Below are 26,520 nucleotides of genomic sequence, written 5' to 3' on the forward strand. Positions count from 1 at the left end.
TTGGGGAGTATTTGCTGGCTTTGCCTTGAGTGTGTTCCCAGCTGATTTGGTGGAATTCTTTTCAGCTTTATCTAGAACGCTCCTGCTTCCAAGACTCCCACAGCAGTGCCTTTCGTGCCTCTCCTGTGAACAAACAGGGGCTGATGACGCGTTTCCCCGCCTCTCCTTAGTCAGCGGCTTCCTCAGATCTCATCTACAGCCATACCACATTGAGTAAGCCTAATCTCGTCTGATCTTGGAAGCTAAGCAATGATGGGCCTGGTTAGTACTTGGGTGGGTGACCACATGGGAACACCAGGTGCGGTAGGTTTTTTCCCATTACTGGCAAATTGTTTTTATTCTCTAGCTATTCAAATTGGAAACTTTTTTTTATTGCCAGTACAGACATTTGGAAGAGGTCAAACAGACACAATAGCCATTACCTAAAAACTTACCACACTGTTTAGGCCCAATTCCAACTGCTTTTGGCAGCTAAACAGTGTTGAGCCTCTTTAGTAGTTTAATTTGAGACCACCTGCTTATATCATGTCCTGTAGGTCTTTTTACATTATCAACACATGATTTTTTTCAGTAAGCCAAAACAGTTAGGTAACTTTTTGATTAGCTTACCTGGTTATAGAAGTAGAAGAGGGCAAAAAAGTGCCTGTATCTTACCCACAGCCATACCACATTGAATAAGCCTAATCTTTTCTGATCTTGGAAGCTAAGCAGTGATGGGCCTGGTTAGTACTTGGGTAGGAGACCACATGGGAACACCAGGTGCTGTAGGTTTTTTCCCATTACTGGCAAATTGTTTTTATTCTCTAGCTATTTAAATTGGAAACTTTTTTTATTGCCAGTACAGACATTTGGAAGAGGTCAAACAGACACAATAGCCATCACCTAAAAACTTACCACACTGTTTAGGCCCAATCCCAACTGCTTTTGGCAGCTAAACAGTGTTGAGCCTCTTTAGTAGTTTAATTTGAGACCACCTGCTTATATCATGTCCTGTAGGTCTTTTTACATTATCAACACATGATTTTTTTCAGTAAGCCAAAACAGTTAGGAAACTTTTTTATTAGCTTGCCTGGTTATAGAAGTAGAAGAGTGCAAAAAAGTGCCTGTATCTCACCTACAGCCATACCACATTGGATACGCCCAATCTCGTCTGATCTTGGAAGCTATGCAGTGATGGGCCTGGTTAGTACTTGGGTGGGTGACCACATGGGAACACCAGGTGCTGTAGGTTTTTTACCATTACTGGCAAACTGTTTTTATTCTCTAGCTATTTAAATTGGAAACTTTTTTTTATTGCCAGTACAGACATTTGGAAGAGGTCAAACAGACACAATAGCCATCACCTAAAAACTTACCACACTGTTTAGGCCCAATTCCAACTGCTTTTGGCAGCTAAACAGTGTTGAGCCTCTTTAGTAGTTTAATTTGAGACCACATGCTTATATCATGTCCTGTAGGTCTTTTTACATTATCAACACATGATTTTTTTCAGTAAGCCAAAACAGTTAGGAAACTTTTTGATTAGCTTACCTGGTTATAGAAGTAGAAGAGGGCAAAAAAGTGCCTGTATCTCACCTACAGCCATACCACATTGAATAAGCCTAATCTCGTCTGATCTTGGAAGCTAAGCAGTGATGGGCCTGGTTAGTACTTGGGTGGGTGACCACATGGGAACACCAGGTGCTGTAGGTTTTTTCCCATTACTGGCAAATTGTTTTTATTCTCTAGCTATTTAAATTGGAAACTTTTTTTTATTGCCAGTACAGACATTTGGAAGAGGTCAAACAGACACAATAGCCATCACCTAAAAACTTACCACACTGTTTAGGCCCAATCCCAACTGCTTTTGGCAGCTAAACAGTGTTGAGCCTCTTTAGTAGTTTAATTTGAGACCACCTGCTTATATCATGTCCTGTAGGTCTTTTTACATTATCAACACATGATTTTTTTCAGTAAGCCAAAACAGTTAGGAAACTTTTTTATTAGCTTACCTGGTTATAGACGTAGAAGAGTGCAAAAAAGTGCCTGTATCTCACCTACAGCCATACCACATTGGATACGCCCAATCTCGTCTGATCTTGGAAGCTAAGCAGTGATGGGCCTGGTTAGTACTTGGGTGGGTGACCACATGGGAACACCAGGTGCTGTAGGTTTTTTCCCATTACTGGCATATTGTTTTTATTCTCTAGCTATTCAAATTGGAAACTTTTTTTATTGCCAGTACAGACATTTGGAAGAGGTCAAAGAGACACAATAGCCATCACCTAAAAACTTACCACACTGTTTAGGCCCAATCCCAACTGCTTTTGGCAGCTAAACAGTGTTGAGCCTCTTTAGTAGTTTAATTTGGGACCACCTGCTTATATCATGTCCTGTAGGTCTTTTTACATTATCAACACATGATTTTTTTCAGTAAGCCAAAACAGTTAGGAAACTTTTTTATTAGCTTACCTGGTTATAGAAGTAGAAGAGTGCAAAAAAGTGCCTGTATCTCACCTACAGTCATACCACATTGGATACGCCCAATCTCGTCTGATCTTGGAAGTTAAGCAGTGATGGGCCTGGTTAGTACTTGGGTGGGGGACCACATGGGAACACCAGGTGCTGTAGGTTTTTTCCCATTACTGGCAAATTGTTTTTATTCTCTAGCTATTTAAATTGGAAACTTTTTCTTTTTATTGCCAATACAGACATTTGGGAGAGGTCAAACAGACACAATAGCCATCACATAAAAACTTACCACACTGTTTAGGCCCAATTCCAACTGCTTTTGGCAGCTAAACAGTGTTGAGCCTCTTTAGTAGTTTAATTTGAGACCACATGCTTATATCATGTCCTGTAGGTCTTTTTACATTAGCAACACATGATTTTTTTCAGTAAGCCAAAACAGTTAGGAAACTATTTGATTAGCTTACCTGGTTATAGAAGTAGAAGAGGGCAAAAAAGTGCCTGTATCTCACCTACAGCCATACCACATTGAATAAGCCTAATCTCGTCTGATCTTGGAAGCTAAGCAGTGATGGGCCTGGTTAGTACTTGGGTGGGTGACCACATGGGAACACCAGGTGCTGTAGGTTTTTTCCCATTACTGGCAAATTGTTTTTATTCTCTAGCTATTCAAATTGGAAACTTTTTTTTTATTGCCAGTACAGACATTTGGAAGAGGTCAAACAGACACAATAGCCATCACCTAAAAACTTACCACACTGTTTAGGCCCAATCCCAACTGCTTTTGGCAGCTAAACAGTGTTGACCCTCTTTAGTAGTTTAATTTGGGACCACCTGCTTATATCATGTCCTGTAGGTCTTTTTACATTATCAACACATGATTTTTTTCAGTAAGCCAAAACAGTTAGGAAACTTTTTTATTAGCTTACCTGGTTATAGAAGTAGAAGAGTGCAAAAAAGTGCCTGTATCTCACCTACAGTCATACCACATTGGATACGCCCAATCTCGTCTGATCTTGGAAGTTAAGCAGTGATGGGCCTGGTTAGTACTTGGGTGGGGGACCACATGGGAACACCAGGTGCTGTAGGTTTTTTCCCATTACTGGCAAATTGTTTTTATTCTCTAGCTATTTAAATTGGAAAATTTTTCTTTTTATTGCCAATACAGACATTTGGGAGAGGTCAAACAGACACAATAGCCATCACATAAAAACTTACCACACTGTTTAGGCCCAATTCCAACTGCTTTTGGCAGGTAAACAGTGTTGAGCCTCTTTAGTAGTTTAATTTGAGACCACCTTTTGATATTATGTCCTGTACGTCTTTTTACATTATCAACACATGATTTTTTTCAGTAAGCCAAAACAGTTAGGAAACTTTTTTTATTAGCTTACCTGGTTATAGACGTAGAAGAGTGCAAAAAAGTGCCTGTGTCTCACCTACAGCCATACCACATTGGATACGCCCAATCTCGTCTGATCTTGGAAGCTAAGCAGTGATGGGCCTGGTTAGTACTTGGGTGGGTGACCACATGGGAACACCAGGTGCTGTAGGTTTTTTCCCATTACTGGCAAATTGCTTTTATTCTCTAGCTATTCAAATTGGAAACTTTTTTTTATTGCCAGTACAGACATTTGGAAGAGGTCAAACAGACACAATAGCCATCACCTAAAAACTTACTACACTGTTTAGGCCCAATCCCAAATGCTTTTGGCAGCTAAACAGTGTTGAGCCTCTTTAGTAGTTTAATTTGGGACCACCTGCTTATATCATGTCCTGTAGGTCTTTTTACATTATCAACACATGATTTTTTTCAGTAAGCCAAAACAGTTAGGAAACTTTTTTATTAGCTTACCTGGTTATAGAAGAAGAAGAGTGCAAAAAAGTGCCTGTATCTCACCTACAGTCATACCACATTGGATACGCCCAATCTCGTCTGATCTTGGAAGTTAAGGAGTGATGGGCCTGGTTAGTACTTGGGTGGGGGACCACATGGGAACACCAGGTGCTGTAGGTTTTTTCCCATTACTGGCAAACTGTTTTTATTCTCTAGCTATTTAAATTGGAAACTTTTTCTTTTTATTGCCAATACAGACATTTGGGAGAGGTCAAACAGACACAATAGCCATCACATAAAAACTTACCACACTGTTTAGGCCCAATTCCAACTGCTTTTGGCAGCTAAACAGTGTTGAGCCTCTTTAGTAGTTTAATTTGAGACCACCTTTTGATATTATGTCCTGTACGTCTTTTTACATTACCAACACATGATTTTTTTCAGTAAGCCAAAACAGTTAGGAAACTTTTTTATTAGCTTACCTGGTTATAGACGTAGAAGAGTGCAAAAAAGTGCCTGTATCTCACCTACAGCCATACCACATTGGATACGCCCAATCTCGTCTGATCTTGGAAGCTAAGCAGTGATGGGCCTGGTTAGTACTTGGGTGGGTGACCACATGGGAACACCAGGTGCTGTATGTTTTTTACCATTACTGGCCATATTATTTTATTCTCTAGCTATTTAAATTGGAAACTTTTTTTTATTGCCAGTACAGACATTTGGAAGAGGTCAAACAGACACAATAGCCATCACCTAAAAACTTACCACACTGTTTAGGCAAAATTCCAACTGCTTTTGGCAGCTAAACAGTGTTGAGCCTCTTTAGTAGTTTAATTTGAAACCACATGCTTATATCATGTCCTGTAGGTCTTTTTACATTATCAACACATGATTTTTTTCAGTAAGCCAAAACAGTTAGGAAACTTTTTGATTAGCTTACCTGGTTATAGAAGTAGAAGAGGGCAAAAAAGTGCCTGTATCTTACCCACAGCCATACCACATTGAATAAGCCTAATCTTTTCTGATCTTGGAAGCTAAGCAGTGATGGGCCTGGTTAGTACTTGGGTGGGAGACCACATGGGAACACCAGGTGCTGTAGGTTTTTTCCCATTACTGGCAAATTGTTTTTATTCTCTAGCTATTTAAATTGGAAACTTTTTTTATTGCCAGTACAGACATTTGGAAGAGGTCAAACAGACACAATAGCCATCACCTAAAAACTTACCACACTGTTTAGGCCCAATCCCAACTGCTTTTGGCAGCTAAACAGTGTTGAGCCTCTTTAGTAGTTTAATTTGAGACCACCTGCTTATATCATGTCCTGTAGGTCTTTTTACATTATCAACACATGATTTTTTTCAGTAAGCCAAAACAGTTAGGAAACTTTTTTTATTAGCTTACCTGGTTATAGACGTAGAAGAGTGCAAAAAAGTGCCTATGTCTCACCTACAGCCATACCACATTGGATACGCCCAATCTTGTCTGATCTTGGAAGCTAAGCAGTGATGGGCCTGGTTAGTACTTGGGTGGGTGACCACATGGGAACACCAGGTGCTGTAGGTTTTTTCCCATTACTGGCAAATTGTTTTTATTCTCTAGCTATTCAAATTGGAAACTTTTTTTTATTGCCAGTACAGACATTTGGAAGAGGTCAAACAGACACAATAGCCATCACCTAAAAACTTACTACACTGTTTAGGCCCAATCCCAACTGCTTTTGGCAGCTAAACAGTGTTGAGCCTCTTTAGTAGTTTAATTTGGGACCACCTGCTTATATCATGTCCTGTAGGTCTTTTTACATTATCAACACATGATTTTTTTCAGTAAGCCAAAACAGTTAGGAAACTTTTTTATTAGCTTACCTGGTTATAGAAGTAGAAGAGTGCAAAAAAGTGCCTGTATCTCACCTACAGTCATACCACATTGGATACGCCTAATCTCGTCTGATCTTGGAAGTTAAGGAGTGATGGGCCTGGTTAGTACTTGGGTGGGGGACCACATGGGAACACCAGGTGCTGTAGGTTTTTTCCCATTACTGGCAATTTGTTTTTATTCTCTAGCTATTTAAATTGGAAACTTTTTCTTTTTATTGCCAATACAGACATTTGGGAGAGGTCAAACAGACACAATAGCCATCACATAAAAACTTACCACACTGTTTAGGCCCAATTCCAACTGCTTTTGGCAGCTAAACAGTGTTGAGCCTCTTTAGTAGTTTAATTTGAGACCACCTTTTGATATTATGTCCTGTACGTCTTTTTACATTACCAACACATGATTTTTTTCAGTAAGCCAAAACAGTTAGGAAACTTTTTTATTAGCTTACCTGGTTATGGAAGTAGAAGAGGGCAAAAAAGTGCCTGTATCTCATCTACAGCCATACCACATTGGACACACCCAATCTCGTCTGATCTTGGAAGCTAAGCAGTGTTGGGCCTGTTTAGTACTTGGGTGGGAGACCACATGGGAACACCAGATGCTGTAGGTTTTTCCCATTACTGGCAAATTGTTTTTATTCTCTAGCTATTTAAATTGGAAACTTTTTCTTTTTATTGCCAATACAGACATTTGGGAGAGGTCAAACAGACACAATAGCCATCACATAAAAACTTACCACACTGTTTAGGCCCAATTCCAACTGCTTTTGGCAGCTAAACAGTGTTGAGCCTCTTTAGTAGTTTAATTTGAGACAACATGCTTATATCATGTCCTGTAGGTCTTTTTACATTATCAACACATGATTTTTTTCAGTAAGCCAAAACAGTTAGGAAACTTTTGATTAGCTTATCTGGTTATAGAAGTAGAAGAGGGCAAAAAAGTGCCTGTATCTTACTCACAGCCATACCACATTGAATAAGCCTAATCTTGTCTGATCTTGGAAGCTAAGCAGTGATGGGCCTGGTTAGTACTTGGGTGGGAGACCACATGGGAACACCAGGTGCTGTAGGTTTTTTCCCATTACTGGCAAATTGTTTTTATTCTCTAGCTATTTAAATTGGAAACATTTTTTATTGCCAGTACAGACATTTGGAAGAGGTTAAACAGACAAAATAGCCATCACCTATAAACTTACCACACTGTTTAGGTCCAATCCCAACTGCTTTTGGCAGCTAAACAGTGTTGAGCCTCTTTAGTAGTTTAATTTGGGACCACCTGCTTATATCATGTCCTGTAGGTCTTTTTACATTATCAACACATGATTTTTTTCAGTAAGCCAAAACAGTTAGGAAACTTTTTTATTAGCTTACCTGGTTATAGAAGTAGAAGAGTGCAAACAAGTGCCTGTATCTCACGTACAGTCATACCACATTGGATACGCCCAATCTCGTCTGATCTTGGAAGTTAAGCAGTGATGGGCCTGGTTAGTACTTGGGTGGGGGACCACATAGGAACACCAGGTGCTGTAGGTTTTTTCCCATTACTGGCAAATTGTTTTTATTCTCTAGCTATTTAAATTGGAAACTTTTTCTTTTTATTGCCAATACAGACATTTGGGAGAGGTCAAACAGACACAATAGCCATCACATAAAAACTTACCACACTGTTTAGGCCCAATTCCAACTGCTTTGGGCAGCTAAACAGTGTTGAGCCTCTTTAGTAGTTTAATTTGAGACCACCTGCTTATATCATGTCCTGTAGGTCTTTTTACATTATCAACACATGATTTTTTTCAGTAAGCCAAAACAGTTAGGAAACTTTTTTTTTAGCTTACCTGGTTATAGAAGTAGAAGAGTGCAAAAAAGTGCCTGTATCTCACCTACAGTCATACCACATTGGATACGCCCAATCTCGTCTGATCTTGGAAGTTAAGGAGTGATGGGCCTTGTTAATACTTGGGTGGGGGACCACATGGGAACACCAGGTGCTGTAGGTTTTTTCCCATTACTGGCAATTTGTTTTTATTCTCTAGCTATTTAAATTGGAAACTTTTTCTTTTTATTGCCAATACAGACATTTGGGAGAGGTCAAACAGACACAATAGCCATCACATAAAAACTTACCACACTGTTTAGGCCCAATTCCAACTGCTTTTGGCAGCTAAACAGTGTTGAGCCTCTTTAGTAGTTTAATTTGAGACCACATGCTTATATCATGTCCTGTAGGTCTTTTTACATTAGCAACACATGATTTTTTTCAGTAAGCCAAAACAGTTAGGAAACTATTTGATTAGCTTACCTGGTTATAGAAGTAGAAGAGGGCAAAAAAGTGCCTGTATCTCACCTACAGCCATACCACATTGAATAAGCCTAATCTCGTCTGATCTTGGAAGCTAAGCAGTGATGGGCCTGGTTAGTACTTGGGTGGGTGACCACATGGGAACACCAGGTGCTGTAGGTTTTTTCCCATTACTGGCAAATTGTTTTTATTCTCTAGCTATTCAAATTGGAAACTTTTTTTTTATTGCCAGTACAGACATTTGGAAGAGGTCAAACAGACACAATAGCCATCACCTAAAAACTTACCACACTGTTTAGGCCCAATCCCAACTGCTTTTGGCAGCTAAACAGTGTTGACCCTCTTTAGTAGTTTAATTTGGGACCACCTGCTTATATCATGTCCTGTAGGTCTTTTTACATTATCAACACATGATTTTTTTCAGTAAGCCAAAACAGTTAGGAAACTTTTTTATTAGCTTACCTGGTTATAGAAGTAGAAGAGTGCAAAAAAGTGCCTGTATCTCACCTACAGTCATACCACATTGGATACGCCCAATCTCGTCTGATCTTGGAAGTTAAGCAGTGATGGGCCTGGTTAGTACTTGGGTGGGGGACCACATGGGAACACCAGGTGCTGTAGGTTTTTTCCCATTACTGGCAAATTGTTTTTATTCTCTAGCTATTTAAATTGGAAAATTTTTCTTTTTATTGCCAATACAGACATTTGGGAGAGGTCAAACAGACACAATAGCCATCACATAAAAACTTACCACACTGTTTAGGCCCAATTCCAACTGCTTTTGGCAGGTAAACAGTGTTGAGCCTCTTTAGTAGTTTAATTTGAGACCACCTTTTGATATTATGTCCTGTACGTCTTTTTACATTATCAACACATGATTTTTTTCAGTAAGCCAAAACAGTTAGGAAACTTTTTTTATTAGCTTACCTGGTTATAGACGTAGAAGAGTGCAAAAAAGTGCCTGTGTCTCACCTACAGCCATACCACATTGGATACGCCCAATCTCGTCTGATCTTGGAAGCTAAGCAGTGATGGGCCTGGTTAGTACTTGGGTGGGTGACCACATGGGAACACCAGGTGCTGTAGGTTTTTTCCCATTACTGGCAAATTGCTTTTATTCTCTAGCTATTCAAATTGGAAACTTTTTTTTATTGCCAGTACAGACATTTGGAAGAGGTCAAACAGACACAATAGCCATCACCTAAAAACTTACTACACTGTTTAGGCCCAATCCCAAATGCTTTTGGCAGCTAAACAGTGTTGAGCCTCTTTAGTAGTTTAATTTGGGACCACCTGCTTATATCATGTCCTGTAGGTCTTTTTACATTATCAACACATGATTTTTTTCAGTAAGCCAAAACAGTTAGGAAACTTTTTTATTAGCTTACCTGGTTATAGAAGAAGAAGAGTGCAAAAAAGTGCCTGTATCTCACCTACAGTCATACCACATTGGATACGCCCAATCTCGTCTGATCTTGGAAGTTAAGGAGTGATGGGCCTGGTTAGTACTTGGGTGGGGGACCACATGGGAACACCAGGTGCTGTAGGTTTTTTCCCATTACTGGCAAACTGTTTTTATTCTCTAGCTATTTAAATTGGAAACTTTTTCTTTTTATTGCCAATACAGACATTTGGGAGAGGTCAAACAGACACAATAGCCATCACATAAAAACTTACCACACTGTTTAGGCCCAATTCCAACTGCTTTTGGCAGCTAAACAGTGTTGAGCCTCTTTAGTAGTTTAATTTGAGACCACCTTTTGATATTATGTCCTGTACGTCTTTTTACATTACCAACACATGATTTTTTTCAGTAAGCCAAAACAGTTAGGAAACTTTTTTATTAGCTTACCTGGTTATAGACGTAGAAGAGTGCAAAAAAGTGCCTGTATCTCACCTACAGCCATACCACATTGGATACGCCCAATCTCGTCTGATCTTGGAAGCTAAGCAGTGATGGGCCTGGTTAGTACTTGGGTGGGTGACCACATGGGAACACCAGGTGCTGTATGTTTTTTACCATTACTGGCCATATTATTTTATTCTCTAGCTATTTAAATTGGAAACTTTTTTTTATTGCCAGTACAGACATTTGGAAGAGGTCAAACAGACACAATAGCCATCACCTAAAAACTTACCACACTGTTTAGGCAAAATTCCAACTGCTTTTGGCAGCTAAACAGTGTTGAGCCTCTTTAGTAGTTTAATTTGAAACCACATGCTTATATCATGTCCTGTAGGTCTTTTTACATTATCAACACATGATTTTTTTCAGTAAGCCAAAACAGTTAGGAAACTTTTTGATTAGCTTACCTGGTTATAGAAGTAGAAGAGGGCAAAAAAGTGCCTGTATCTTACCCACAGCCATACCACATTGAATAAGCCTAATCTTTTCTGATCTTGGAAGCTAAGCAGTGATGGGCCTGGTTAGTACTTGGGTGGGAGACCACATGGGAACACCAGGTGCTGTAGGTTTTTTCCCATTACTGGCAAATTGTTTTTATTCTCTAGCTATTTAAATTGGAAACTTTTTTTATTGCCAGTACAGACATTTGGAAGAGGTCAAACAGACACAATAGCCATCACCTAAAAACTTACCACACTGTTTAGGCCCAATCCCAACTGCTTTTGGCAGCTAAACAGTGTTGAGCCTCTTTAGTAGTTTAATTTGAGACCACCTGCTTATATCATGTCCTGTAGGTCTTTTTACATTATCAACACATGATTTTTTTCAGTAAGCCAAAACAGTTAGGAAACTTTTTTTATTAGCTTACCTGGTTATAGACGTAGAAGAGTGCAAAAAAGTGCCTATGTCTCACCTACAGCCATACCACATTGGATACGCCCAATCTTGTCTGATCTTGGAAGCTAAGCAGTGATGGGCCTGGTTAGTACTTGGGTGGGTGACCACATGGGAACACCAGGTGCTGTAGGTTTTTTCCCATTACTGGCAAATTGTTTTTATTCTCTAGCTATTCAAATTGGAAACTTTTTTTTATTGCCAGTACAGACATTTGGAAGAGGTCAAACAGACACAATAGCCATCACCTAAAAACTTACTACACTGTTTAGGCCCAATCCCAACTGCTTTTGGCAGCTAAACAGTGTTGAGCCTCTTTAGTAGTTTAATTTGGGACCACCTGCTTATATCATGTCCTGTAGGTCTTTTTACATTATCAACACATGATTTTTTTCAGTAAGCCAAAACAGTTAGGAAACTTTTTTATTAGCTTACCTGGTTATAGAAGTAGAAGAGTGCAAAAAAGTGCCTGTATCTCACCTACAGTCATACCACATTGGATACGCCTAATCTCGTCTGATCTTGGAAGTTAAGGAGTGATGGGCCTGGTTAGTACTTGGGTGGGGGACCACATGGGAACACCAGGTGCTGTAGGTTTTTTCCCATTACTGGCAATTTGTTTTTATTCTCTAGCTATTTAAATTGGAAACTTTTTCTTTTTATTGCCAATACAGACATTTGGGAGAGGTCAAACAGACACAATAGCCATCACATAAAAACTTACCACACTGTTTAGGCCCAATTCCAACTGCTTTTGGCAGCTAAACAGTGTTGAGCCTCTTTAGTAGTTTAATTTGAGACCACCTTTTGATATTATGTCCTGTACGTCTTTTTACATTACCAACACATGATTTTTTTCAGTAAGCCAAAACAGTTAGGAAACTTTTTTATTAGCTTACCTGGTTATGGAAGTAGAAGAGGGCAAAAAAGTGCCTGTATCTCATCTACAGCCATACCACATTGGACACACCCAATCTCGTCTGATCTTGGAAGCTAAGCAGTGTTGGGCCTGTTTAGTACTTGGGTGGGAGACCACATGGGAACACCAGATGCTGTAGGTTTTTCCCATTACTGGCAAATTGTTTTTATTCTCTAGCTATTTAAATTGGAAACTTTTTCTTTTTATTGCCAATACAGACATTTGGGAGAGGTCAAACAGACACAATAGCCATCACATAAAAACTTACCACACTGTTTAGGCCCAATTCCAACTGCTTTTGGCAGCTAAACAGTGTTGAGCCTCTTTAGTAGTTTAATTTGAGACAACATGCTTATATCATGTCCTGTAGGTCTTTTTACATTATCAACACATGATTTTTTTCAGTAAGCCAAAACAGTTAGGAAACTTTTGATTAGCTTATCTGGTTATAGAAGTAGAAGAGGGCAAAAAAGTGCCTGTATCTTACTCACAGCCATACCACATTGAATAAGCCTAATCTTGTCTGATCTTGGAAGCTAAGCAGTGATGGGCCTGGTTAGTACTTGGGTGGGAGACCACATGGGAACACCAGGTGCTGTAGGTTTTTTCCCATTACTGGCAAATTGTTTTTATTCTCTAGCTATTTAAATTGGAAACATTTTTTATTGCCAGTACAGACATTTGGAAGAGGTTAAACAGACAAAATAGCCATCACCTATAAACTTACCACACTGTTTAGGTCCAATCCCAACTGCTTTTGGCAGCTAAACAGTGTTGAGCCTCTTTAGTAGTTTAATTTGGGACCACCTGCTTATATCATGTCCTGTAGGTCTTTTTACATTATCAACACATGATTTTTTTCAGTAAGCCAAAACAGTTAGGAAACTTTTTTATTAGCTTACCTGGTTATAGAAGTAGAAGAGTGCAAACAAGTGCCTGTATCTCACGTACAGTCATACCACATTGGATACGCCCAATCTCGTCTGATCTTGGAAGTTAAGCAGTGATGGGCCTGGTTAGTACTTGGGTGGGGGACCACATAGGAACACCAGGTGCTGTAGGTTTTTTCCCATTACTGGCAAATTGTTTTTATTCTCTAGCTATTTAAATTGGAAACTTTTTCTTTTTATTGCCAATACAGACATTTGGGAGAGGTCAAACAGACACAATAGCCATCACATAAAAACTTACCACACTGTTTAGGCCCAATTCCAACTGCTTTGGGCAGCTAAACAGTGTTGAGCCTCTTTAGTAGTTTAATTTGAGACCACCTGCTTATATCATGTCCTGTAGGTCTTTTTACATTATCAACACATGATTTTTTTCAGTAAGCCAAAACAGTTAGGAAACTTTTTTTTTAGCTTACCTGGTTATAGAAGTAGAAGAGTGCAAAAAAGTGCCTGTATCTCACCTACAGTCATACCACATTGGATACGCCCAATCTCGTCTGATCTTGGAAGTTAAGGAGTGATGGGCCTTGTTAATACTTGGGTGGGGGACCACATGGGAACACCAGGTGCTGTAGGTTTTTTCCCATTACTGGCAATTTGTTTTTATTCTCTAGCTATTTAAATTGGAAACTTTTTCTTTTTATTGCCAATACAGACATTTGGGAGAGGTCAAACAGACACAATAGCCATCACATAAAAACTTACCACACTGTTTAGGCCCAATTCCAACTGCTTTTGGCAGCTAAACAGTGTTGAGCCTCTTTAGTAGTTTAATTTGAGACCACCTTTTGATATTATGTCCTGTACGTCTTTTTACATTACCAACACATGATTTTTTTCAGTAAGCCAAAACAGTTAGGAAACTTTTTTATTAGCTTACCTGGTTATGGAAGTAGAAGAGGGCAAAAAAGTGCCTGTTTCTCATCTACAGCCATACCACATTGGACACACCCAATCTCGTCTGATCTTGGAAGCTAAGCAGTGTTGGGCCTGTTTAGTACTTGGGTGGGAGACCACATGGGAACACCAGGTGCTGTAGGTTTTTCCCATTACTGGCAAATTGTTTTTATTCTCTAGCTATTTAAATTGGAAACTTTTTCTTTTTATTGCCAATACAGACATTTGGGAGAGGTCAAACAGACACAATAGCCATCACATAAAAACTTACCACACTGTTTAGGCCCAATTCCAACTGCTTTTGGCAGCTAAACAGTGTTGAGCCTCTTTAGTAGTTTAATTTGAGACAACATGCTTATATCATGTCCTGTAGGTCTTTTTACATTATCAACACATGATTTTTTTCAGTAAGCCAAAACAGTTAGGAAACTTTTTTATTAGCTTACCTGGTTATAGAAGTAGAAGAGGGCAAAAAAGTGCCTGTATCTTACTCACAGCCATACCACATTGAATAAGCCTAATCTTGTCTGATCTTGGAAGCTAAGCAGTGATGGGCCTGGTTAGTACTTGGGTGGGAGACCACATGGGAACACCAGGTGCTGTAGGTTTTTTCCCATTACTGGCAAATTGTTTTTTTCTCTAGCTATTTAAATTGGAAACATTTTTTTTGCCAGTACAGACATTTGGAAGAGGTCAAACAGACACAATTGCCATCACCTATAAACTTACCACACTGTTTAGGCCCAATCCCAACTGCTTTTGGCAGCTAAACAGTGTTGAGCCTCTTTAGTAGTTTAATTTGGGACCACCTGCTTATATCATGTCCTGTAGGTCTTTTTACATTATCAACACATGATTTTTTTCAGTAAGCCAAAACAGTTAGGAAACTTTTTTCTTAGCTTACCTGGTTATAGAAGTAGAAGAGTGCAAACAAGTGCCTGTATCTCACGTACAGTCATACCACATTGGATACGCCCAATCTCGTCTGATCTTGGAAGTTAAGCAGTGATGGGCCTGGTTAGTACTTGGGTGGGGGACCACATAGGAACACCAGGTGCTGTAGGTTTTTTCCCATTACTGGCAAATTGTTTTTATTCTCTAGCTATTTAAATTGGAAACTTTTTCTTTTTATTGCCAATACAGACATTTGGGAGAGGTCAAACAGACACAATAGCCATCACATAAAAACTTACCACACTGTTTAGGCAAAATTCCAACTGCTTTTGGCAGCTAAACAGTGTTGAGCCTCTTTAGTAGTTTAATTTGGGACCACCTGCTTATATCATGTCCTGTAGGTCTTTTTACATTATCAACACATGATTTTTTTCAGTAAGCCAAAACAGTTAGGAAACTTTTTTATTAGCTTACCTGGTTATAGAAGTAGAAGAGTGCAAAAAAGTTCCTGTATCTCACCTACAGTCATACCACATTGGATACGCCCAATCTCGTCTGATCTTGGAAGTTAAGCAGTGTTGGGCCTGTTTAGTACTTGGGTGGGAGACCACATGGGAACACCAGGTGCTGTAGGTTTTTCCCATTACTGGCAAATTGTTTTTATTCTCTAGCTATTTAAATTGGAAACTTTTTCTTTTTATTGCCAATACAGACATTTGGGAGAGGTCAAACAGACACAATAGCCATCACATAAAAACTTACCACACTGTTTAGGCCCAATTCCAACTGCTTTTGGCAGCTAAACAGTGTTGAGCCTCTTTAGCAGTTTAACTTGAGACAACATGCTTATATCATGTCCTGTAGGTCTTTTTACATTATCAACACATGATTTTTTTCAGTAAGCCAAAACAGTTAGGAAACTTTTTTCTTAGCTTACCTGGTTATAGAAGTAGAAGAGTGCAAACAAGTGCCTGTATCTCACCTACAGCCATACCACATTGGATACGCCCAATCTCGTCTGATCTTGGAAGCTAAGCAGTGATGGGCCTGGTTAGTACTTGGGTAGGTGACCACATGGGAACACCAGGTGCGGTAGGTTTTTTCCCATTACTGGCAAATTGTTTTTATTCTCTAGCTATTCAAATTGGAAACTTTTTTTTATTGCCAGTACAGACATTTGGAAGAGGTCAAACAGACACAATAGCCATCACCTAAAAACTTACCACACTGTTTAGGCCCAATCCCAACTGCTTTTGGCAGCTAAACAGTGTTGAGCCTCTTTAGTAGTTTAATTTGGGACCACCTGCTTATATCATGTCCTGTAGGTCTTTTTACATTATCAACACATGATTTTTTTCAGTAAGCCAAAACAGTTAGGAAACTTTTTTATTAGCTTACCTGGTTATAGAAGTAGAAGAGTGCAAACAAGTGCCTGTATCTCACGTACAGTCATACCACATTGGATACGCCCAATCTCGTCTGATCTTGGAAGTTAAGCAGTGATGGGCATGGTTAGTACTTGGGTGGGGGACCACATAGGAACACCAGGTGCTGTAGGTTTTTTCCCATTACTGGCAAATTGTTTTTAATCTCTAGCTATTTAAATTGGAAACTTTTTCTTTTTATTGCCAATACAGACATTTGGGAGAGGTCAAACAGACACAATAGCCATCACATAAAAACTTACCACACTGTTTAGGCCCAATTCCAACTGCTTTGGGCAGCTAAACAGTGTTGAGCCTCTTTAGTAGTTTAATTTGAGACCACCTGCTTATATCATGTCCTGTAGGTCTTTTTACATTATCAACACATGATTTTTTTCAGTAAGCCAAAACAGTTAGGAAACTTTTTTTTTAGCTTACCTGGTTATAGAAGTAGAAGAGTGCAAAAAAGTTCCTGTATCTCACCTACAGCCATACCACATTGGATACGCCCAATCTCGTCTGATCTTGGAAGCTAAGCAGTGATGGGCCTGGTTAGTACTTGGGTGGGTGACTACATGGGAACACCAGGTGCTGTAGGTTTTTTACCATTACTGGCCATATTTTTTTATTCTCTAGCTATTTAAATTGGAAACTTTTTTTTATTGCCAGTACAGACATTTGGAAGAGGTCAAACAGACACAATAGCCATCACCTAAAAACTTACCACACTGTTTAGGCAAAATTCCAACTGCTTTTGGCAGCTAAACAGTGTTGAGCCTCTTTAGTAGTTTAATTTGAGACCACATGCTTATATCATGTCCTGTAGCTCTTTTTACATTATCAACACATGATTTTTTTCAGTAAGCCAAAACAGTTAGGAAACTTTTTGATTAGCTTACCTGGTTATAGAAGTAGAAGAGGGCAAAAAAGTGCCTGTATCTCACCTACAGCCATACCACATTGAATATGCCTAATCTCGTCTGATCTTGGAGGCTAAGCAGTGATGGGCCTGGTTAGTACTTGGGTGGGTGACCACATGGGAACACCAGGTGCTGTAGGTTTTTTCCCATTACTGGCAAATTGTTTTTATTCTCTAGCTATTTAAATTGGAAACTTTTTTTTATTGCCAGTACAGACATTTGGAAGAGGTTAAACAGACCCAATAGCCGTCACCTAAAAACTTACCACACTGTTTAGGCCCAATCCCAACTGCTTTTGGCAGCTAAACAGTGTTGAGCCTCTTTAGTAGTTTAATTTTAGACCACCTGCTTATATCATGTCCTGTAGGTCTTTTTACATTATCAACACATAATTTTTTTCAGTAAGCCAAAACAGTTAGGAAACTTTTTTATTAGCTTACCTGGTTATAGAAGTAGAAGAGTGCAAAAAAGTGCCTGTATCTCACCTACAGCCATACAACATTGGATACGCCCAATCTCGTCTGATCTTGGAAGCTAAGCAAAAAAGTGCCTGTATCTCACCTACAGCCATACCACATTGGATACGCCCAATCTCGTCTGATCTTGGAAGCTAAGCAGTGATGGGCCTGGTTAGTACTTGGGTGGGTGACCACATGGGAACACCAGGTGCTGTAGGTTTTTTCCCATTACTGGCAAATTGTTTTTATTCTCTAGCTATATAAATTGGAAACTTTTTTTTATTGCCAGTACAGACATTTGGAAGAGGTCAAACAGACACAATAGCCATCACCTAAAAACTTACCACACTGTTTAGGCCCAATCCCAACTGCTTTTGGCAGCTAAACAGTGTTGAGCCTCTTAAGTAGTTTAATTTGAGACCACCTGCTTATATCATGTCCTGTAGGTCTTTTTACATTATCAACACATGATTTTTTTCAGTAAGCCAGAACAGTTAGGAAACTTTTTTCTTAGCTTACCTGGTTATAGAAGTAGAAGAGTGCAAACAAGTGCCTGTATCTCACGTACAGTCATACCACATTGGATACGCCCAATCTCGTCTGATCTTGGAAGTTAAGCAGTGATGGGCCTGGTTAGTACTTGGGTGGGGGACCACATAGGAACACCAGGTGCTGTAGGTTTTTTCCCGTTACTGGCAAATTGTTTTTATTCTCTAGCTATTTAAATTGGAAACTTTTTCTTTTTATTGCCAATACAGACATTTGGGAGAGGTCAAACAGACACAATAGCCATCACATAAAAACTTACCACACTGTTTAGGCAAAATTCCAACTGCTTTTGGCAGCTAAACAGTGTTGAGCCTCTTTAGTAGTTTAATTTGGGACCACCTGCTTATATCATGTCCTGTAGGTCTTTTTACATTATCAACACATGATTTTTTTCAGTAAGCCAAAACAGTTAGGAAACTTTTTTATTAGCTTACCTGGTTATAGAAGTAGAAGAGTACAAAAAAGTTCCTGTATCTCACCTACAGTCATACCACATTGGATACGCCCAATCTCGTCTGATCTTGGAAGTTAAGCAGTGTTGGGCCTGTTTAGTACTTGGGTGGGTGACCACATGGGAACACCAGGTGCTGTAGGTTTTTCCCATTACTGGCAAATTGTTTTTATTCTCTAGCTATTTAAATTGGAAACTTTTTCTTTTTATTGCCAATACAGACATTTGGGAGAGGTCAAACAGACACAATAGCCATCACATAAAAACTTACCACACTGTTTAGGCCCAATTCCAACTGCTTTGGGCAGCTAAACAGTGTTGAGCCTCTTTAGTAGTTTAATTTGAGACCACCTGCTTATATCATGTCCTGTAGGTCTTTTTACATTATCAACACATGATTTTTTTCAGTAAGCCAAAACAGTTAGGAAACTTTTTTTTTAGCTTACCTGGTTATAGAAGTAGAAGAGTGCAAAAAAGTTCCTGTATCTCACCTACAGCCATACCACATTGGATACGCCCAATCTCGTCTGATCTTGGAAGCTAAGCAGTGATGGGCCTGGTTAGTACTTGGGTGGGTGACTACATGGGAACACCAGGTGCTGTAGGTTTTTTACCATTACTGGCCATATTTTTTTATTCTCTAGCTATTTAAATTGGAAACTTTTTTTTATTGCCAGTACAGACATTTGGAAGAGGTCAAACAGACACAATAGCCATCACCTAAAAACTTACCACACTGTTTAGGCAAAATTCCAACTGCTTTTGGCAGCTAAACAGTGTTGAGCCTCTTTAGTAGTTTAATTTGAGACCACATGCTTATATCATGTCCTGTAGCTCTTTTTACATTATCAACACATGATTTTTTTCAGTAAGCCAAAACAGTTAGGAAACTTTTTGATTAGCTTACCTGGTTATAGAAGTAGAAGAGGGCAAAAAAGTGCCTGTATCTCACCTACAGCCATACCACATTGAATATGCCTAATCTCGTCTGATCTTGGAGGCTAAGCAGTGATGGGCCTGGTTAGTACTTGGGTGGGTGACCACATGGGAACACCAGGTGCTGTAGGTTTTTTCCCATTACTGGCAAATTGTTTTTATTCTCTAGCTATTTAAATTGGAAACTTTTTTTTATTGCCAGTACAGACATTTGGAAGAGGTTAAACAGACCCAATAGCCGTCACCTAAAAACTTACCACACTGTTTAGGCCCAATCCCAACTGCTTTTGGCAGCTAAACAGTGTTGAGCCTCTTTAGTAGTTTAATTTTAGACCACCTGCTTATATCATGTCCTGTAGGTCTTTTTACATTATCAACACATAATTTTTTTCAGTAAGCCAAAACAGTTAGGAAACTTTTTTATTAGCTTACCTGGTTATAGAAGTAGAAGAGTGCAAAAAAGTGCCTGTATCTCACCTACAGCCATACAACATTGGATACGCCCAATCTCGTCTGATCTTGGAAGCTAAGCAAAAAAGTGCCTGTATCTCACCTACAGCCATACCACATTGGATACGCCCAATCTCGTCTGATCTTGGAAGCTAAGCAGTGATGGGCCTGGTTAGTACTTGGGTGGGTGACCACATGGGAACACCAGGTGCTGTAGGTTTTTTCCCATTACTGGCAAATTGTTTTTATTCTCTAGCTATATAAATTGGAAACTTTTTTTTATTGCCAGTACAGACATTTGGAAGAGGTCAAACAGACACAATAGCCATCACCTAAAAACTTACCACACTGTTTAGGCCCAATCCCAACTGCTTTTGGCAGCTAAACAGTGTTGAGCCTCTTAAGTAGTTTAATTTGAGACCACCTGCTTATATCATGTCCTGTAGGTCTTTTTACATTATCAACACATGATTTTTTTCAGTAAGCCAGAACAGTTAGGAAACTTTTTTCTTAGCTTACCTGGTTATAGAAGTAGAAGAGTGCAAACAAGTGCCTGTATCTCACGTACAGTCATACCACATTGGATACGCCCAATCTCGTCTGATCTTGGAAGTTAAGCAGTGATGGGCCTGGTTAGTACTTGGGTGGGGGACCACATAGGAACACCAGGTGCTGTAGGTTTTTTCCCGTTACTGGCAAATTGTTTTTATTCTCTAGCTATTTAAATTGGAAACTTTTTCTTTTTATTGCCAATACAGACATTTGGGAGAGGTCAAACAGACACAATAGCCATCACATAAAAACTTACCACACTGTTTAGGCAAAATTCCAACTGCTTTTGGCAGCTAAACAGTGTTGAGCCTCTTTAGTAGTTTAATTTGGGACCACCTGCTTATATCATGTCCTGTAGGTCTTTTTACATTATCAACACATGATTTTTTTCAGTAAGCCAAAACAGTTAGGAAACTTTTTTATTAGCTTACCTGGTTATAGAAGTAGAAGAGTGCAAAAAAGTTCCTGTATCTCACCTACAGTCATACCACATTGGATACGCCCAATCTCGTCTGATCTTGGAAGTTAAGCAGTGTTGGGCCTGTTTAGTACTTGGGTGGGAGACCACATGGGAACACCAGGTGCTGTAGGTTTTTCCCATTACTGGCAAATTGTTTTTATTCTCTAGCTATTTAAATTGGAAACTTTTTCTTTTTATTGCCAATACAGACATTTGGGAGAGGTCAAACAGACACAATAGCCATCACCTAAAAACTTACCACACTGTTTAGGCCCAATCCCAACTGCTTTTGGCAGCTAAACAGTGTTGAGCCTCTTTAGTAGTTTAATTTGGGACCACCTGCTTATATCATGTCCTGTAGGTCTTTTTACATTATCAACACATGATTTTTTTCAGTAAGCCAAAACAGTTAGGAAACTTTTTTATTAGCTTACCTGGTTATAGAAGTAGAAGAGTGCAAACAAGTGCCTGTATCTCACGTACAGTCATACCACATTGGATACGCCCAATCTCGTCTGATCTTGGAAGTTAAGCAGTGATGGGCATGGTTAGTACTTGGGTGGGGGACCACATAGGAACACCAGGTGCTGTAGGTTTTTTCCCATTACTGGCAAATTGTTTTTAATCTCTAGCTATTTAAATTGGAAACTTTTTCTTTTTATTGCCAATACAGACATTTGGGAGAGGTCAAACAGACACAATAGCCATCACATAAAAACTTACCACACTGTTTAGGCCCAATTCCAACTGCTTTGGGCAGCTAAACAGTGTTGAGCCTCTTTAGTAGTTTAATTTGAGACCACCTGCTTATATCATGTCCTGTAGGTCTTTTTACATTATCAACACATGATTTTTTTCAGTAAGCCAAAACAGTTAGGAAACTTTTTTTTTAGCTTACCTGGTTATAGAAGTAGAAGAGTGCAAAAAAGTTCCTGTATCTCACCTACAGCCATACCACATTGGATACGCCCAATCTCGTCTGATCTTGGAAGCTAAGCAGTGATGGGCCTGGTTAGTACTTGGGTGGGTGACTACATGGGAACACCAGGTGCTGTAGGTTTTTTACCATTACTGGCCATATTTTTTTATTCTCTAGCTATTTAAATTGGAAACTTTTTTTTATTGCCAGTACAGACATTTGGAAGAGGTCAAACAGACACAATAGCCATCACCTAAAAACTTACCACACTGTTTAGGCCCAATCCCAACTGCTTTTGGCAGCTAAACAGTGTTGAGCCTCTTTAGTAGTTTAATTTGGGACCACCTGCTTATATCATGTCCTGTAGGTCTTTTTACATTATCAACACATGATTTTTTTCAGTAAGCCAAAACAGTTAGGAAACTTTTTTATTAGCTTACCTGGTTATAGAAGTAGAAGAGTGCAAACAAGTGCCTGTATCTCACGTACAGTCATACCACATTGGATACGCCCAATCTCGTCTGATCTTGGAAGTTAAGCAGTGATGGGCATGGTTAGTACTTGGGTGGGGGACCACATAGGAACACCAGGTGCTGTAGGTTTTTTCCCATTACTGGCAAATTGTTTTTAATCTCTAGCTATTTAAATTGGAAACTTTTTCTTTTTATTGCCAATACAGACATTTGGGAGAGGTCAAACAGACACAATAGCCATCACATAAAAACTTACCACACTGTTTAGGCCCAATTCCAACTGCTTTGGGCAGCTAAACAGTGTTGAGCCTCTTTAGTAGTTTAATTTGAGACCACCTGCTTATATCATGTCCTGTAGGTCTTTTTACATTATCAACACATGATTTTTTTCAGTAAGCCAAAACAGTTAGGAAACTTTTTTTTTAGCTTACCTGGTTATAGAAGTAGAAGAGTGCAAAAAAGTTCCTGTATCTCACCTACAGCCATACCACATTGGATACGCCCAATCTTGTCTGATCTTGGAAGCTAAGCAGTGATGGGCCTGGTTAGTACTTGGGTGGGTGACTACATGGGAACACCAGGTGCTGTAGGTTTTTTACCATTACTGGCCATATTTTTTTATTCTCTAGCTATTTAAATTGGAAACTTTTTTTTATTGCCAGTACAGACATTTGGAAGAGGTCAAACAGACACAATAGCCATCACCTAAAAACTTACCACACTGTTTAGGCAAAATTCCAACTGCTTTTGGCAGCTAAACAGTGTTGAGCCTCTTTAGTAGTTTAATTTGAGACCACATGCTTATATCATGTCCTGTAGCTCTTTTTACATTATCAACACATGATTTTTTTCAGTAAGCCAAAACAGTTAGGAAACTTTTTGATTAGCTTACCTGGTTATAGAAGTAGAAGAGGGCAAAAAAGTGCCTGTATCTCACCTACAGCCATACCACATTGAATATGCCTAATCTCGTCTGATCTTGGAGGCTAAGCAGTGATGGGCCTGGTTAGTACTTGGGTGGGTGACCACATGGGAACACCAGGTGCTGTAGGTTTTTTCCCATTACTGGCAAATTGTTTTTATTCTCTAGCTATTTAAATTGGAAACTTTTTTTTATTGCCAGTACAGACATTTGGAAGAGGTTAAACAGACCCAATAGCCGTCACCTAAAAACTTACCACACTGTTTAGGCCCAATCCCAACTGCTTTTGGCAGCTAAACAGTGTTGAGCCTCTTTAGTAGTTTAATTTTAGACCACCTGCTTATATCATGTCCTGTAGGTCTTTTTACATTATCAACACATAATTTTTTTCAGTAAGCCAAAACAGTTAGGAAACTTTTTTATTAGCTTACCTGGTTATAGAAGTAGAAGAGTGCAAAAAAGTGCCTGTATCTCACCTACAGCCATACCACATTGGATACGCCCAATCTCGTCTGATCTTGGAAGCTAAGCAAAAAAGTGCCTGTATCTCACCTACAGCCATACCACATTGGATACGCCCAATCTCGTCTGATCTTGGAAGCTAAGCAGTGATGGGCCTGGTTAGTACTTGGGTGGGTGACCACATGGGAACACCAGGTGCTGTAGGTTTTTTCCCATTACTGGCAAATTGTTTTTATTCTCTAGCTATATAAATTGGAAACTTTTTTTTATTGCCAGTACAGACATTTGGAAGAGGTCAAACAGACACAATAGCCATCACCTAAAAACTTACCACACTGTTTAGGCCCAATCCCAACTGCTTTTGGCAGCTAAACAGTGTTGAGCCTCTTAAGTAGTTTAATTTGAGACCACCTGCTTATATCATGTCCTGTAGGTCTTTTTACATTATCAACACATGATTTTTTTCAGTAAGCCAGAACAGTTAGGAAACTTTTTTATTAGCTTACCTGGTTATAGAAGTAGAAGAGTGCAAAAAAGTGCCTGTATCTCACCTACAGCCATACCACATTGGATACGCCCAATCTCGTCTGATCTTGGAAGCTAAGCAGTGATGGGCTTGGTTAGTACTTGGGTGGGTGACCACATGGGAACACCAGTTGCGGTAGGTTTTTTCCCATTACTGGCAAATTGTTTTTATTGTCTAGCTATTCAAATTGGAAACTCTTTTTTATTGCCAGTACAGACATTTGGAAGAGGTCAAACAGACACAATAGCCATCACCTAAAAACTTACCACACTGTTTAGGCCCAATCCCAACTGCTTTTGGCAGCTAAACAGTGTTGAGCCTCTTTAGTAGTTTAATTTGGGACCACCTGCTTATATCATGTCCTGTAGGTCTTTTTACATTATCAACACATGATTTTTTTCAGTAAGCCAAAACAGTTAGGAAACTTTTTTCTTAGCTTACCTGGTTATAGAAGTAGAAGAGTGCAAAAAAGTGCCTGTATCTCACCTACAGCCATACCACATTGGATACGCCCAATCTCGTCTGATCTTGGAAGCTAAGCAGTGATGGGCCTGGTTAGTACTTGGGTGGGTGACCACATGGGAACACCAGGTGCGGTAGGTTTTTTCCCATTACTGGCAAATTGTTTTTATTCTCTAGCTATTCAAATTGGAAACTTTTTTTTATTGCCAGTACAGACATTTGGAAGAGGTCAAACAGACACAATAGCCATCACCTAAAAACTTACCACACTGTTTAGGCCCAATCCCAACTGCTTTTGGCAGCTAAACAGTGTTGAGCCTCTTTAGTAGTTTAATTTGGGACCACCTGCTTATATCATGTCCTGTAGGTCTTTTTACATTATCAACACATGATTTTTTTCAGTAAGCCAAAACAGTTAGGAAACTTTTTTATTAGCTTACCTGGTTATAGAAGTAGAAGAGTGCAAACAAGTGCCTGTATCTCACGTACAGTCATACCACATTGGATACGCCCAATCTCGTCTGATCTTGGAAGTTAAGCAGTGATGGGCATGGTTAGTACTTGGGTGGGGGACCACATAGGAACACCAGGTGCTGTAGGTTTTTTCCCATTACTGGCAAATTGTTTTTAATCTCTAGCTATTTAAGTTGGAAACTTTTTCTTTTTATTGCCAATACAGACATTTGGGAGAGGTCAAACAGACACAATAGCCATCACATAAAAACTTACCACACTGTTTAGGCCCAATTCCAACTGCTTTGGGCAGCTAAACAGTGTTGAGCCTCTTTAGTAGTTTAATTTGAGACCACCTGCTTATATCATGTCCTGTAGGTCTTTTTACATTATCAACACATGATTTTTTTCAGTAAGCCAAAACAGTTAGGAAACTTTTTTTTTAGCTTACCTGGTTATAGAAGTAGAAGAGTGCAAAAAAGTTCCTGTATCTCACCTACAGCCATACCACATTGGATACGCCCAATCTCGTCTTATCTTGGAAGCTAAGCAGTGATGGGCCTGGTTAGTACTTGGGTGGGTGACTACATGGGAACACCAGGTGCTGTAGGTTTTTTACCATTACTGGCAATATTTTTTTATTCTCTAGCTATTTAAATTGGAAACTTTTTTTTATTGCCAGTACAGACATTTGGAAGAGGTCAAACAGACACAATAGCCATCACCTAAAAACTTACCACACTGTTTAGGCGAAATTCCAACTGCTTTTGGCAGCTAAACAGTGTTGAGCCTCTTAAGTAGTTTAATTTGAGACCACCTGCTTATATCATGTCCTGTAGGTCTTTTTACATTATCAACACATGATTTTTTTAAGTAAGCCAAAACAGTTAGGAAACTTTTTTTTTAGCTTACCTGGTTATAGAAGTAGAAGAGTGCAAAAAAGTTCCTGTATCTCACCTACAGTCATATCACATTGGATACGCCCAATCTCGTCTGATCTTGGAAGCTAAGCAGTGATGGGCCTGGTTAGTACTTGGGTGGGTGACCATATGGGAACACCAGGTGCTGTAGGTTTTTTCCCATTACTGGCAAATTGTTTTTATTCTCTAGCTATTTAAATTGGAAACTTTTTCTTTTTATTGCCAATACAGACATTTGGGAGAGGTCAAACAGACACAA

The 26,520-nt window shown here is 39.3% G+C and overlaps 48 non-coding genes and 9 pseudogenes across 48 annotated transcripts; all 57 read left to right on the plus strand.

Annotated features, from left to right (window-relative positions):
- The first annotated feature begins 191 nt into the window (after nucleotides 1–191).
- LOC146024661 (5S ribosomal RNA) lies at nucleotides 192–310 on the plus strand (annotated as a pseudogene).
- A 342-nt stretch (nucleotides 311–652) lies between these two features.
- Nucleotides 653–771, plus strand: LOC146025134 (5S ribosomal RNA; annotated as a pseudogene).
- Nucleotides 772–1,112: 341 nt separating this feature from the next.
- On the plus strand, nucleotides 1,113–1,231 carry LOC146022567 (5S ribosomal RNA). The gene has a single exon (XR_014452017.1). It is a non-coding gene; the product is annotated as a 5S ribosomal RNA (ribosomal RNA).
- Nucleotides 1,232–1,573: 342 nt separating this feature from the next.
- Nucleotides 1,574–1,692, plus strand: LOC146023130 (5S ribosomal RNA). Its single transcript, XR_014452558.1, has one exon. It is a non-coding gene; the product is annotated as a 5S ribosomal RNA (ribosomal RNA).
- Nucleotides 1,693–2,034: 342 nt separating this feature from the next.
- LOC146025546 (5S ribosomal RNA) lies at nucleotides 2,035–2,153 on the plus strand. Its single transcript, XR_014454204.1, has one exon. It is a non-coding gene; the product is annotated as a 5S ribosomal RNA (ribosomal RNA).
- Nucleotides 2,154–2,494: 341 nt separating this feature from the next.
- On the plus strand, nucleotides 2,495–2,613 carry LOC146022277 (5S ribosomal RNA). The gene has a single exon (XR_014451742.1). It is a non-coding gene; the product is annotated as a 5S ribosomal RNA (ribosomal RNA).
- Nucleotides 2,614–2,958: 345 nt separating this feature from the next.
- LOC146023131 (5S ribosomal RNA) lies at nucleotides 2,959–3,077 on the plus strand. The gene has a single exon (XR_014452559.1). It is a non-coding gene; the product is annotated as a 5S ribosomal RNA (ribosomal RNA).
- Nucleotides 3,078–3,420: 343 nt separating this feature from the next.
- On the plus strand, nucleotides 3,421–3,539 carry LOC146022288 (5S ribosomal RNA). The gene has a single exon (XR_014451753.1). It is a non-coding gene; the product is annotated as a 5S ribosomal RNA (ribosomal RNA).
- Nucleotides 3,540–3,885: 346 nt separating this feature from the next.
- Nucleotides 3,886–4,004, plus strand: LOC146025558 (5S ribosomal RNA). Its single transcript, XR_014454216.1, has one exon. It is a non-coding gene; the product is annotated as a 5S ribosomal RNA (ribosomal RNA).
- Nucleotides 4,005–4,346: 342 nt separating this feature from the next.
- LOC146022898 (5S ribosomal RNA) lies at nucleotides 4,347–4,465 on the plus strand. The gene has a single exon (XR_014452336.1). It is a non-coding gene; the product is annotated as a 5S ribosomal RNA (ribosomal RNA).
- A 345-nt stretch (nucleotides 4,466–4,810) lies between these two features.
- Nucleotides 4,811–4,929, plus strand: LOC146021452 (5S ribosomal RNA). Its single transcript, XR_014450939.1, has one exon. It is a non-coding gene; the product is annotated as a 5S ribosomal RNA (ribosomal RNA).
- Nucleotides 4,930–5,271: 342 nt separating this feature from the next.
- On the plus strand, nucleotides 5,272–5,390 carry LOC146025018 (5S ribosomal RNA; annotated as a pseudogene).
- Nucleotides 5,391–5,732: 342 nt separating this feature from the next.
- LOC146021618 (5S ribosomal RNA) lies at nucleotides 5,733–5,851 on the plus strand. The gene has a single exon (XR_014451097.1). It is a non-coding gene; the product is annotated as a 5S ribosomal RNA (ribosomal RNA).
- Nucleotides 5,852–6,193: 342 nt separating this feature from the next.
- LOC146023727 (5S ribosomal RNA) lies at nucleotides 6,194–6,312 on the plus strand. Its single transcript, XR_014453134.1, has one exon. It is a non-coding gene; the product is annotated as a 5S ribosomal RNA (ribosomal RNA).
- Nucleotides 6,313–6,657: 345 nt separating this feature from the next.
- Nucleotides 6,658–6,776, plus strand: LOC146023097 (5S ribosomal RNA). Its single transcript, XR_014452526.1, has one exon. It is a non-coding gene; the product is annotated as a 5S ribosomal RNA (ribosomal RNA).
- Nucleotides 6,777–7,119: 343 nt separating this feature from the next.
- LOC146025021 (5S ribosomal RNA) lies at nucleotides 7,120–7,238 on the plus strand (annotated as a pseudogene).
- Nucleotides 7,239–7,579: 341 nt separating this feature from the next.
- On the plus strand, nucleotides 7,580–7,698 carry LOC146023449 (5S ribosomal RNA). The gene has a single exon (XR_014452866.1). It is a non-coding gene; the product is annotated as a 5S ribosomal RNA (ribosomal RNA).
- A 345-nt stretch (nucleotides 7,699–8,043) lies between these two features.
- On the plus strand, nucleotides 8,044–8,162 carry LOC146024931 (5S ribosomal RNA; annotated as a pseudogene).
- Nucleotides 8,163–8,507: 345 nt separating this feature from the next.
- LOC146023132 (5S ribosomal RNA) lies at nucleotides 8,508–8,626 on the plus strand. The gene has a single exon (XR_014452560.1). It is a non-coding gene; the product is annotated as a 5S ribosomal RNA (ribosomal RNA).
- A 343-nt stretch (nucleotides 8,627–8,969) lies between these two features.
- LOC146022300 (5S ribosomal RNA) lies at nucleotides 8,970–9,088 on the plus strand. Its single transcript, XR_014451764.1, has one exon. It is a non-coding gene; the product is annotated as a 5S ribosomal RNA (ribosomal RNA).
- Nucleotides 9,089–9,434: 346 nt separating this feature from the next.
- On the plus strand, nucleotides 9,435–9,553 carry LOC146025570 (5S ribosomal RNA). The gene has a single exon (XR_014454228.1). It is a non-coding gene; the product is annotated as a 5S ribosomal RNA (ribosomal RNA).
- Nucleotides 9,554–9,895: 342 nt separating this feature from the next.
- On the plus strand, nucleotides 9,896–10,014 carry LOC146022899 (5S ribosomal RNA). The gene has a single exon (XR_014452337.1). It is a non-coding gene; the product is annotated as a 5S ribosomal RNA (ribosomal RNA).
- Nucleotides 10,015–10,359: 345 nt separating this feature from the next.
- Nucleotides 10,360–10,478, plus strand: LOC146021453 (5S ribosomal RNA). The gene has a single exon (XR_014450940.1). It is a non-coding gene; the product is annotated as a 5S ribosomal RNA (ribosomal RNA).
- A 342-nt stretch (nucleotides 10,479–10,820) lies between these two features.
- LOC146025019 (5S ribosomal RNA) lies at nucleotides 10,821–10,939 on the plus strand (annotated as a pseudogene).
- Nucleotides 10,940–11,281: 342 nt separating this feature from the next.
- Nucleotides 11,282–11,400, plus strand: LOC146021620 (5S ribosomal RNA). Its single transcript, XR_014451098.1, has one exon. It is a non-coding gene; the product is annotated as a 5S ribosomal RNA (ribosomal RNA).
- A 342-nt stretch (nucleotides 11,401–11,742) lies between these two features.
- On the plus strand, nucleotides 11,743–11,861 carry LOC146023729 (5S ribosomal RNA). Its single transcript, XR_014453136.1, has one exon. It is a non-coding gene; the product is annotated as a 5S ribosomal RNA (ribosomal RNA).
- A 345-nt stretch (nucleotides 11,862–12,206) lies between these two features.
- Nucleotides 12,207–12,325, plus strand: LOC146023098 (5S ribosomal RNA). The gene has a single exon (XR_014452527.1). It is a non-coding gene; the product is annotated as a 5S ribosomal RNA (ribosomal RNA).
- A 343-nt stretch (nucleotides 12,326–12,668) lies between these two features.
- On the plus strand, nucleotides 12,669–12,787 carry LOC146025022 (5S ribosomal RNA; annotated as a pseudogene).
- Nucleotides 12,788–13,128: 341 nt separating this feature from the next.
- On the plus strand, nucleotides 13,129–13,247 carry LOC146023451 (5S ribosomal RNA). The gene has a single exon (XR_014452868.1). It is a non-coding gene; the product is annotated as a 5S ribosomal RNA (ribosomal RNA).
- A 345-nt stretch (nucleotides 13,248–13,592) lies between these two features.
- Nucleotides 13,593–13,711, plus strand: LOC146024932 (5S ribosomal RNA; annotated as a pseudogene).
- Nucleotides 13,712–14,056: 345 nt separating this feature from the next.
- On the plus strand, nucleotides 14,057–14,175 carry LOC146025507 (5S ribosomal RNA). The gene has a single exon (XR_014454169.1). It is a non-coding gene; the product is annotated as a 5S ribosomal RNA (ribosomal RNA).
- Nucleotides 14,176–14,519: 344 nt separating this feature from the next.
- On the plus strand, nucleotides 14,520–14,638 carry LOC146025023 (5S ribosomal RNA; annotated as a pseudogene).
- Nucleotides 14,639–14,977: 339 nt separating this feature from the next.
- On the plus strand, nucleotides 14,978–15,096 carry LOC146023452 (5S ribosomal RNA). Its single transcript, XR_014452869.1, has one exon. It is a non-coding gene; the product is annotated as a 5S ribosomal RNA (ribosomal RNA).
- A 345-nt stretch (nucleotides 15,097–15,441) lies between these two features.
- LOC146022336 (5S ribosomal RNA) lies at nucleotides 15,442–15,560 on the plus strand. The gene has a single exon (XR_014451797.1). It is a non-coding gene; the product is annotated as a 5S ribosomal RNA (ribosomal RNA).
- Nucleotides 15,561–15,904: 344 nt separating this feature from the next.
- Nucleotides 15,905–16,023, plus strand: LOC146023579 (5S ribosomal RNA). The gene has a single exon (XR_014452992.1). It is a non-coding gene; the product is annotated as a 5S ribosomal RNA (ribosomal RNA).
- Nucleotides 16,024–16,365: 342 nt separating this feature from the next.
- Nucleotides 16,366–16,484, plus strand: LOC146024572 (5S ribosomal RNA). Its single transcript, XR_014453945.1, has one exon. It is a non-coding gene; the product is annotated as a 5S ribosomal RNA (ribosomal RNA).
- Nucleotides 16,485–16,829: 345 nt separating this feature from the next.
- On the plus strand, nucleotides 16,830–16,948 carry LOC146021443 (5S ribosomal RNA). Its single transcript, XR_014450930.1, has one exon. It is a non-coding gene; the product is annotated as a 5S ribosomal RNA (ribosomal RNA).
- A 342-nt stretch (nucleotides 16,949–17,290) lies between these two features.
- On the plus strand, nucleotides 17,291–17,409 carry LOC146023618 (5S ribosomal RNA). The gene has a single exon (XR_014453030.1). It is a non-coding gene; the product is annotated as a 5S ribosomal RNA (ribosomal RNA).
- A 418-nt stretch (nucleotides 17,410–17,827) lies between these two features.
- Nucleotides 17,828–17,946, plus strand: LOC146025582 (5S ribosomal RNA). The gene has a single exon (XR_014454239.1). It is a non-coding gene; the product is annotated as a 5S ribosomal RNA (ribosomal RNA).
- Nucleotides 17,947–18,288: 342 nt separating this feature from the next.
- On the plus strand, nucleotides 18,289–18,407 carry LOC146023453 (5S ribosomal RNA). The gene has a single exon (XR_014452870.1). It is a non-coding gene; the product is annotated as a 5S ribosomal RNA (ribosomal RNA).
- A 345-nt stretch (nucleotides 18,408–18,752) lies between these two features.
- Nucleotides 18,753–18,871, plus strand: LOC146021627 (5S ribosomal RNA). Its single transcript, XR_014451105.1, has one exon. It is a non-coding gene; the product is annotated as a 5S ribosomal RNA (ribosomal RNA).
- A 344-nt stretch (nucleotides 18,872–19,215) lies between these two features.
- Nucleotides 19,216–19,334, plus strand: LOC146021444 (5S ribosomal RNA). Its single transcript, XR_014450931.1, has one exon. It is a non-coding gene; the product is annotated as a 5S ribosomal RNA (ribosomal RNA).
- A 342-nt stretch (nucleotides 19,335–19,676) lies between these two features.
- On the plus strand, nucleotides 19,677–19,795 carry LOC146023620 (5S ribosomal RNA). The gene has a single exon (XR_014453031.1). It is a non-coding gene; the product is annotated as a 5S ribosomal RNA (ribosomal RNA).
- A 418-nt stretch (nucleotides 19,796–20,213) lies between these two features.
- On the plus strand, nucleotides 20,214–20,332 carry LOC146021418 (5S ribosomal RNA). The gene has a single exon (XR_014450905.1). It is a non-coding gene; the product is annotated as a 5S ribosomal RNA (ribosomal RNA).
- A 342-nt stretch (nucleotides 20,333–20,674) lies between these two features.
- Nucleotides 20,675–20,793, plus strand: LOC146023454 (5S ribosomal RNA). Its single transcript, XR_014452871.1, has one exon. It is a non-coding gene; the product is annotated as a 5S ribosomal RNA (ribosomal RNA).
- Nucleotides 20,794–21,138: 345 nt separating this feature from the next.
- On the plus strand, nucleotides 21,139–21,257 carry LOC146022348 (5S ribosomal RNA). Its single transcript, XR_014451808.1, has one exon. It is a non-coding gene; the product is annotated as a 5S ribosomal RNA (ribosomal RNA).
- Nucleotides 21,258–21,601: 344 nt separating this feature from the next.
- LOC146024573 (5S ribosomal RNA) lies at nucleotides 21,602–21,720 on the plus strand. The gene has a single exon (XR_014453946.1). It is a non-coding gene; the product is annotated as a 5S ribosomal RNA (ribosomal RNA).
- A 345-nt stretch (nucleotides 21,721–22,065) lies between these two features.
- Nucleotides 22,066–22,184, plus strand: LOC146021445 (5S ribosomal RNA). Its single transcript, XR_014450932.1, has one exon. It is a non-coding gene; the product is annotated as a 5S ribosomal RNA (ribosomal RNA).
- Nucleotides 22,185–22,526: 342 nt separating this feature from the next.
- Nucleotides 22,527–22,645, plus strand: LOC146024575 (5S ribosomal RNA). The gene has a single exon (XR_014453948.1). It is a non-coding gene; the product is annotated as a 5S ribosomal RNA (ribosomal RNA).
- A 345-nt stretch (nucleotides 22,646–22,990) lies between these two features.
- LOC146023325 (5S ribosomal RNA) lies at nucleotides 22,991–23,109 on the plus strand. The gene has a single exon (XR_014452747.1). It is a non-coding gene; the product is annotated as a 5S ribosomal RNA (ribosomal RNA).
- Nucleotides 23,110–23,451: 342 nt separating this feature from the next.
- On the plus strand, nucleotides 23,452–23,570 carry LOC146023621 (5S ribosomal RNA). The gene has a single exon (XR_014453032.1). It is a non-coding gene; the product is annotated as a 5S ribosomal RNA (ribosomal RNA).
- A 418-nt stretch (nucleotides 23,571–23,988) lies between these two features.
- LOC146021429 (5S ribosomal RNA) lies at nucleotides 23,989–24,107 on the plus strand. Its single transcript, XR_014450916.1, has one exon. It is a non-coding gene; the product is annotated as a 5S ribosomal RNA (ribosomal RNA).
- Nucleotides 24,108–24,449: 342 nt separating this feature from the next.
- Nucleotides 24,450–24,568, plus strand: LOC146024076 (5S ribosomal RNA). The gene has a single exon (XR_014453471.1). It is a non-coding gene; the product is annotated as a 5S ribosomal RNA (ribosomal RNA).
- Nucleotides 24,569–24,910: 342 nt separating this feature from the next.
- On the plus strand, nucleotides 24,911–25,029 carry LOC146021665 (5S ribosomal RNA). The gene has a single exon (XR_014451142.1). It is a non-coding gene; the product is annotated as a 5S ribosomal RNA (ribosomal RNA).
- Nucleotides 25,030–25,371: 342 nt separating this feature from the next.
- Nucleotides 25,372–25,490, plus strand: LOC146024576 (5S ribosomal RNA). Its single transcript, XR_014453949.1, has one exon. It is a non-coding gene; the product is annotated as a 5S ribosomal RNA (ribosomal RNA).
- Nucleotides 25,491–25,835: 345 nt separating this feature from the next.
- On the plus strand, nucleotides 25,836–25,954 carry LOC146024190 (5S ribosomal RNA). The gene has a single exon (XR_014453580.1). It is a non-coding gene; the product is annotated as a 5S ribosomal RNA (ribosomal RNA).
- Nucleotides 25,955–26,296: 342 nt separating this feature from the next.
- Nucleotides 26,297–26,415, plus strand: LOC146022579 (5S ribosomal RNA). The gene has a single exon (XR_014452029.1). It is a non-coding gene; the product is annotated as a 5S ribosomal RNA (ribosomal RNA).
- The last annotated feature ends 105 nt before the right edge of the window (nucleotides 26,416–26,520 follow it).

Source organism: Crinia signifera, chromosome 7 (genome assembly GCF_055691185.1).
Source record: "Crinia signifera chromosome 7, ASM5569118v1, whole genome shotgun sequence".
Lineage (NCBI taxonomy): Eukaryota > Metazoa > Chordata > Amphibia > Anura > Myobatrachidae > Crinia > Crinia signifera.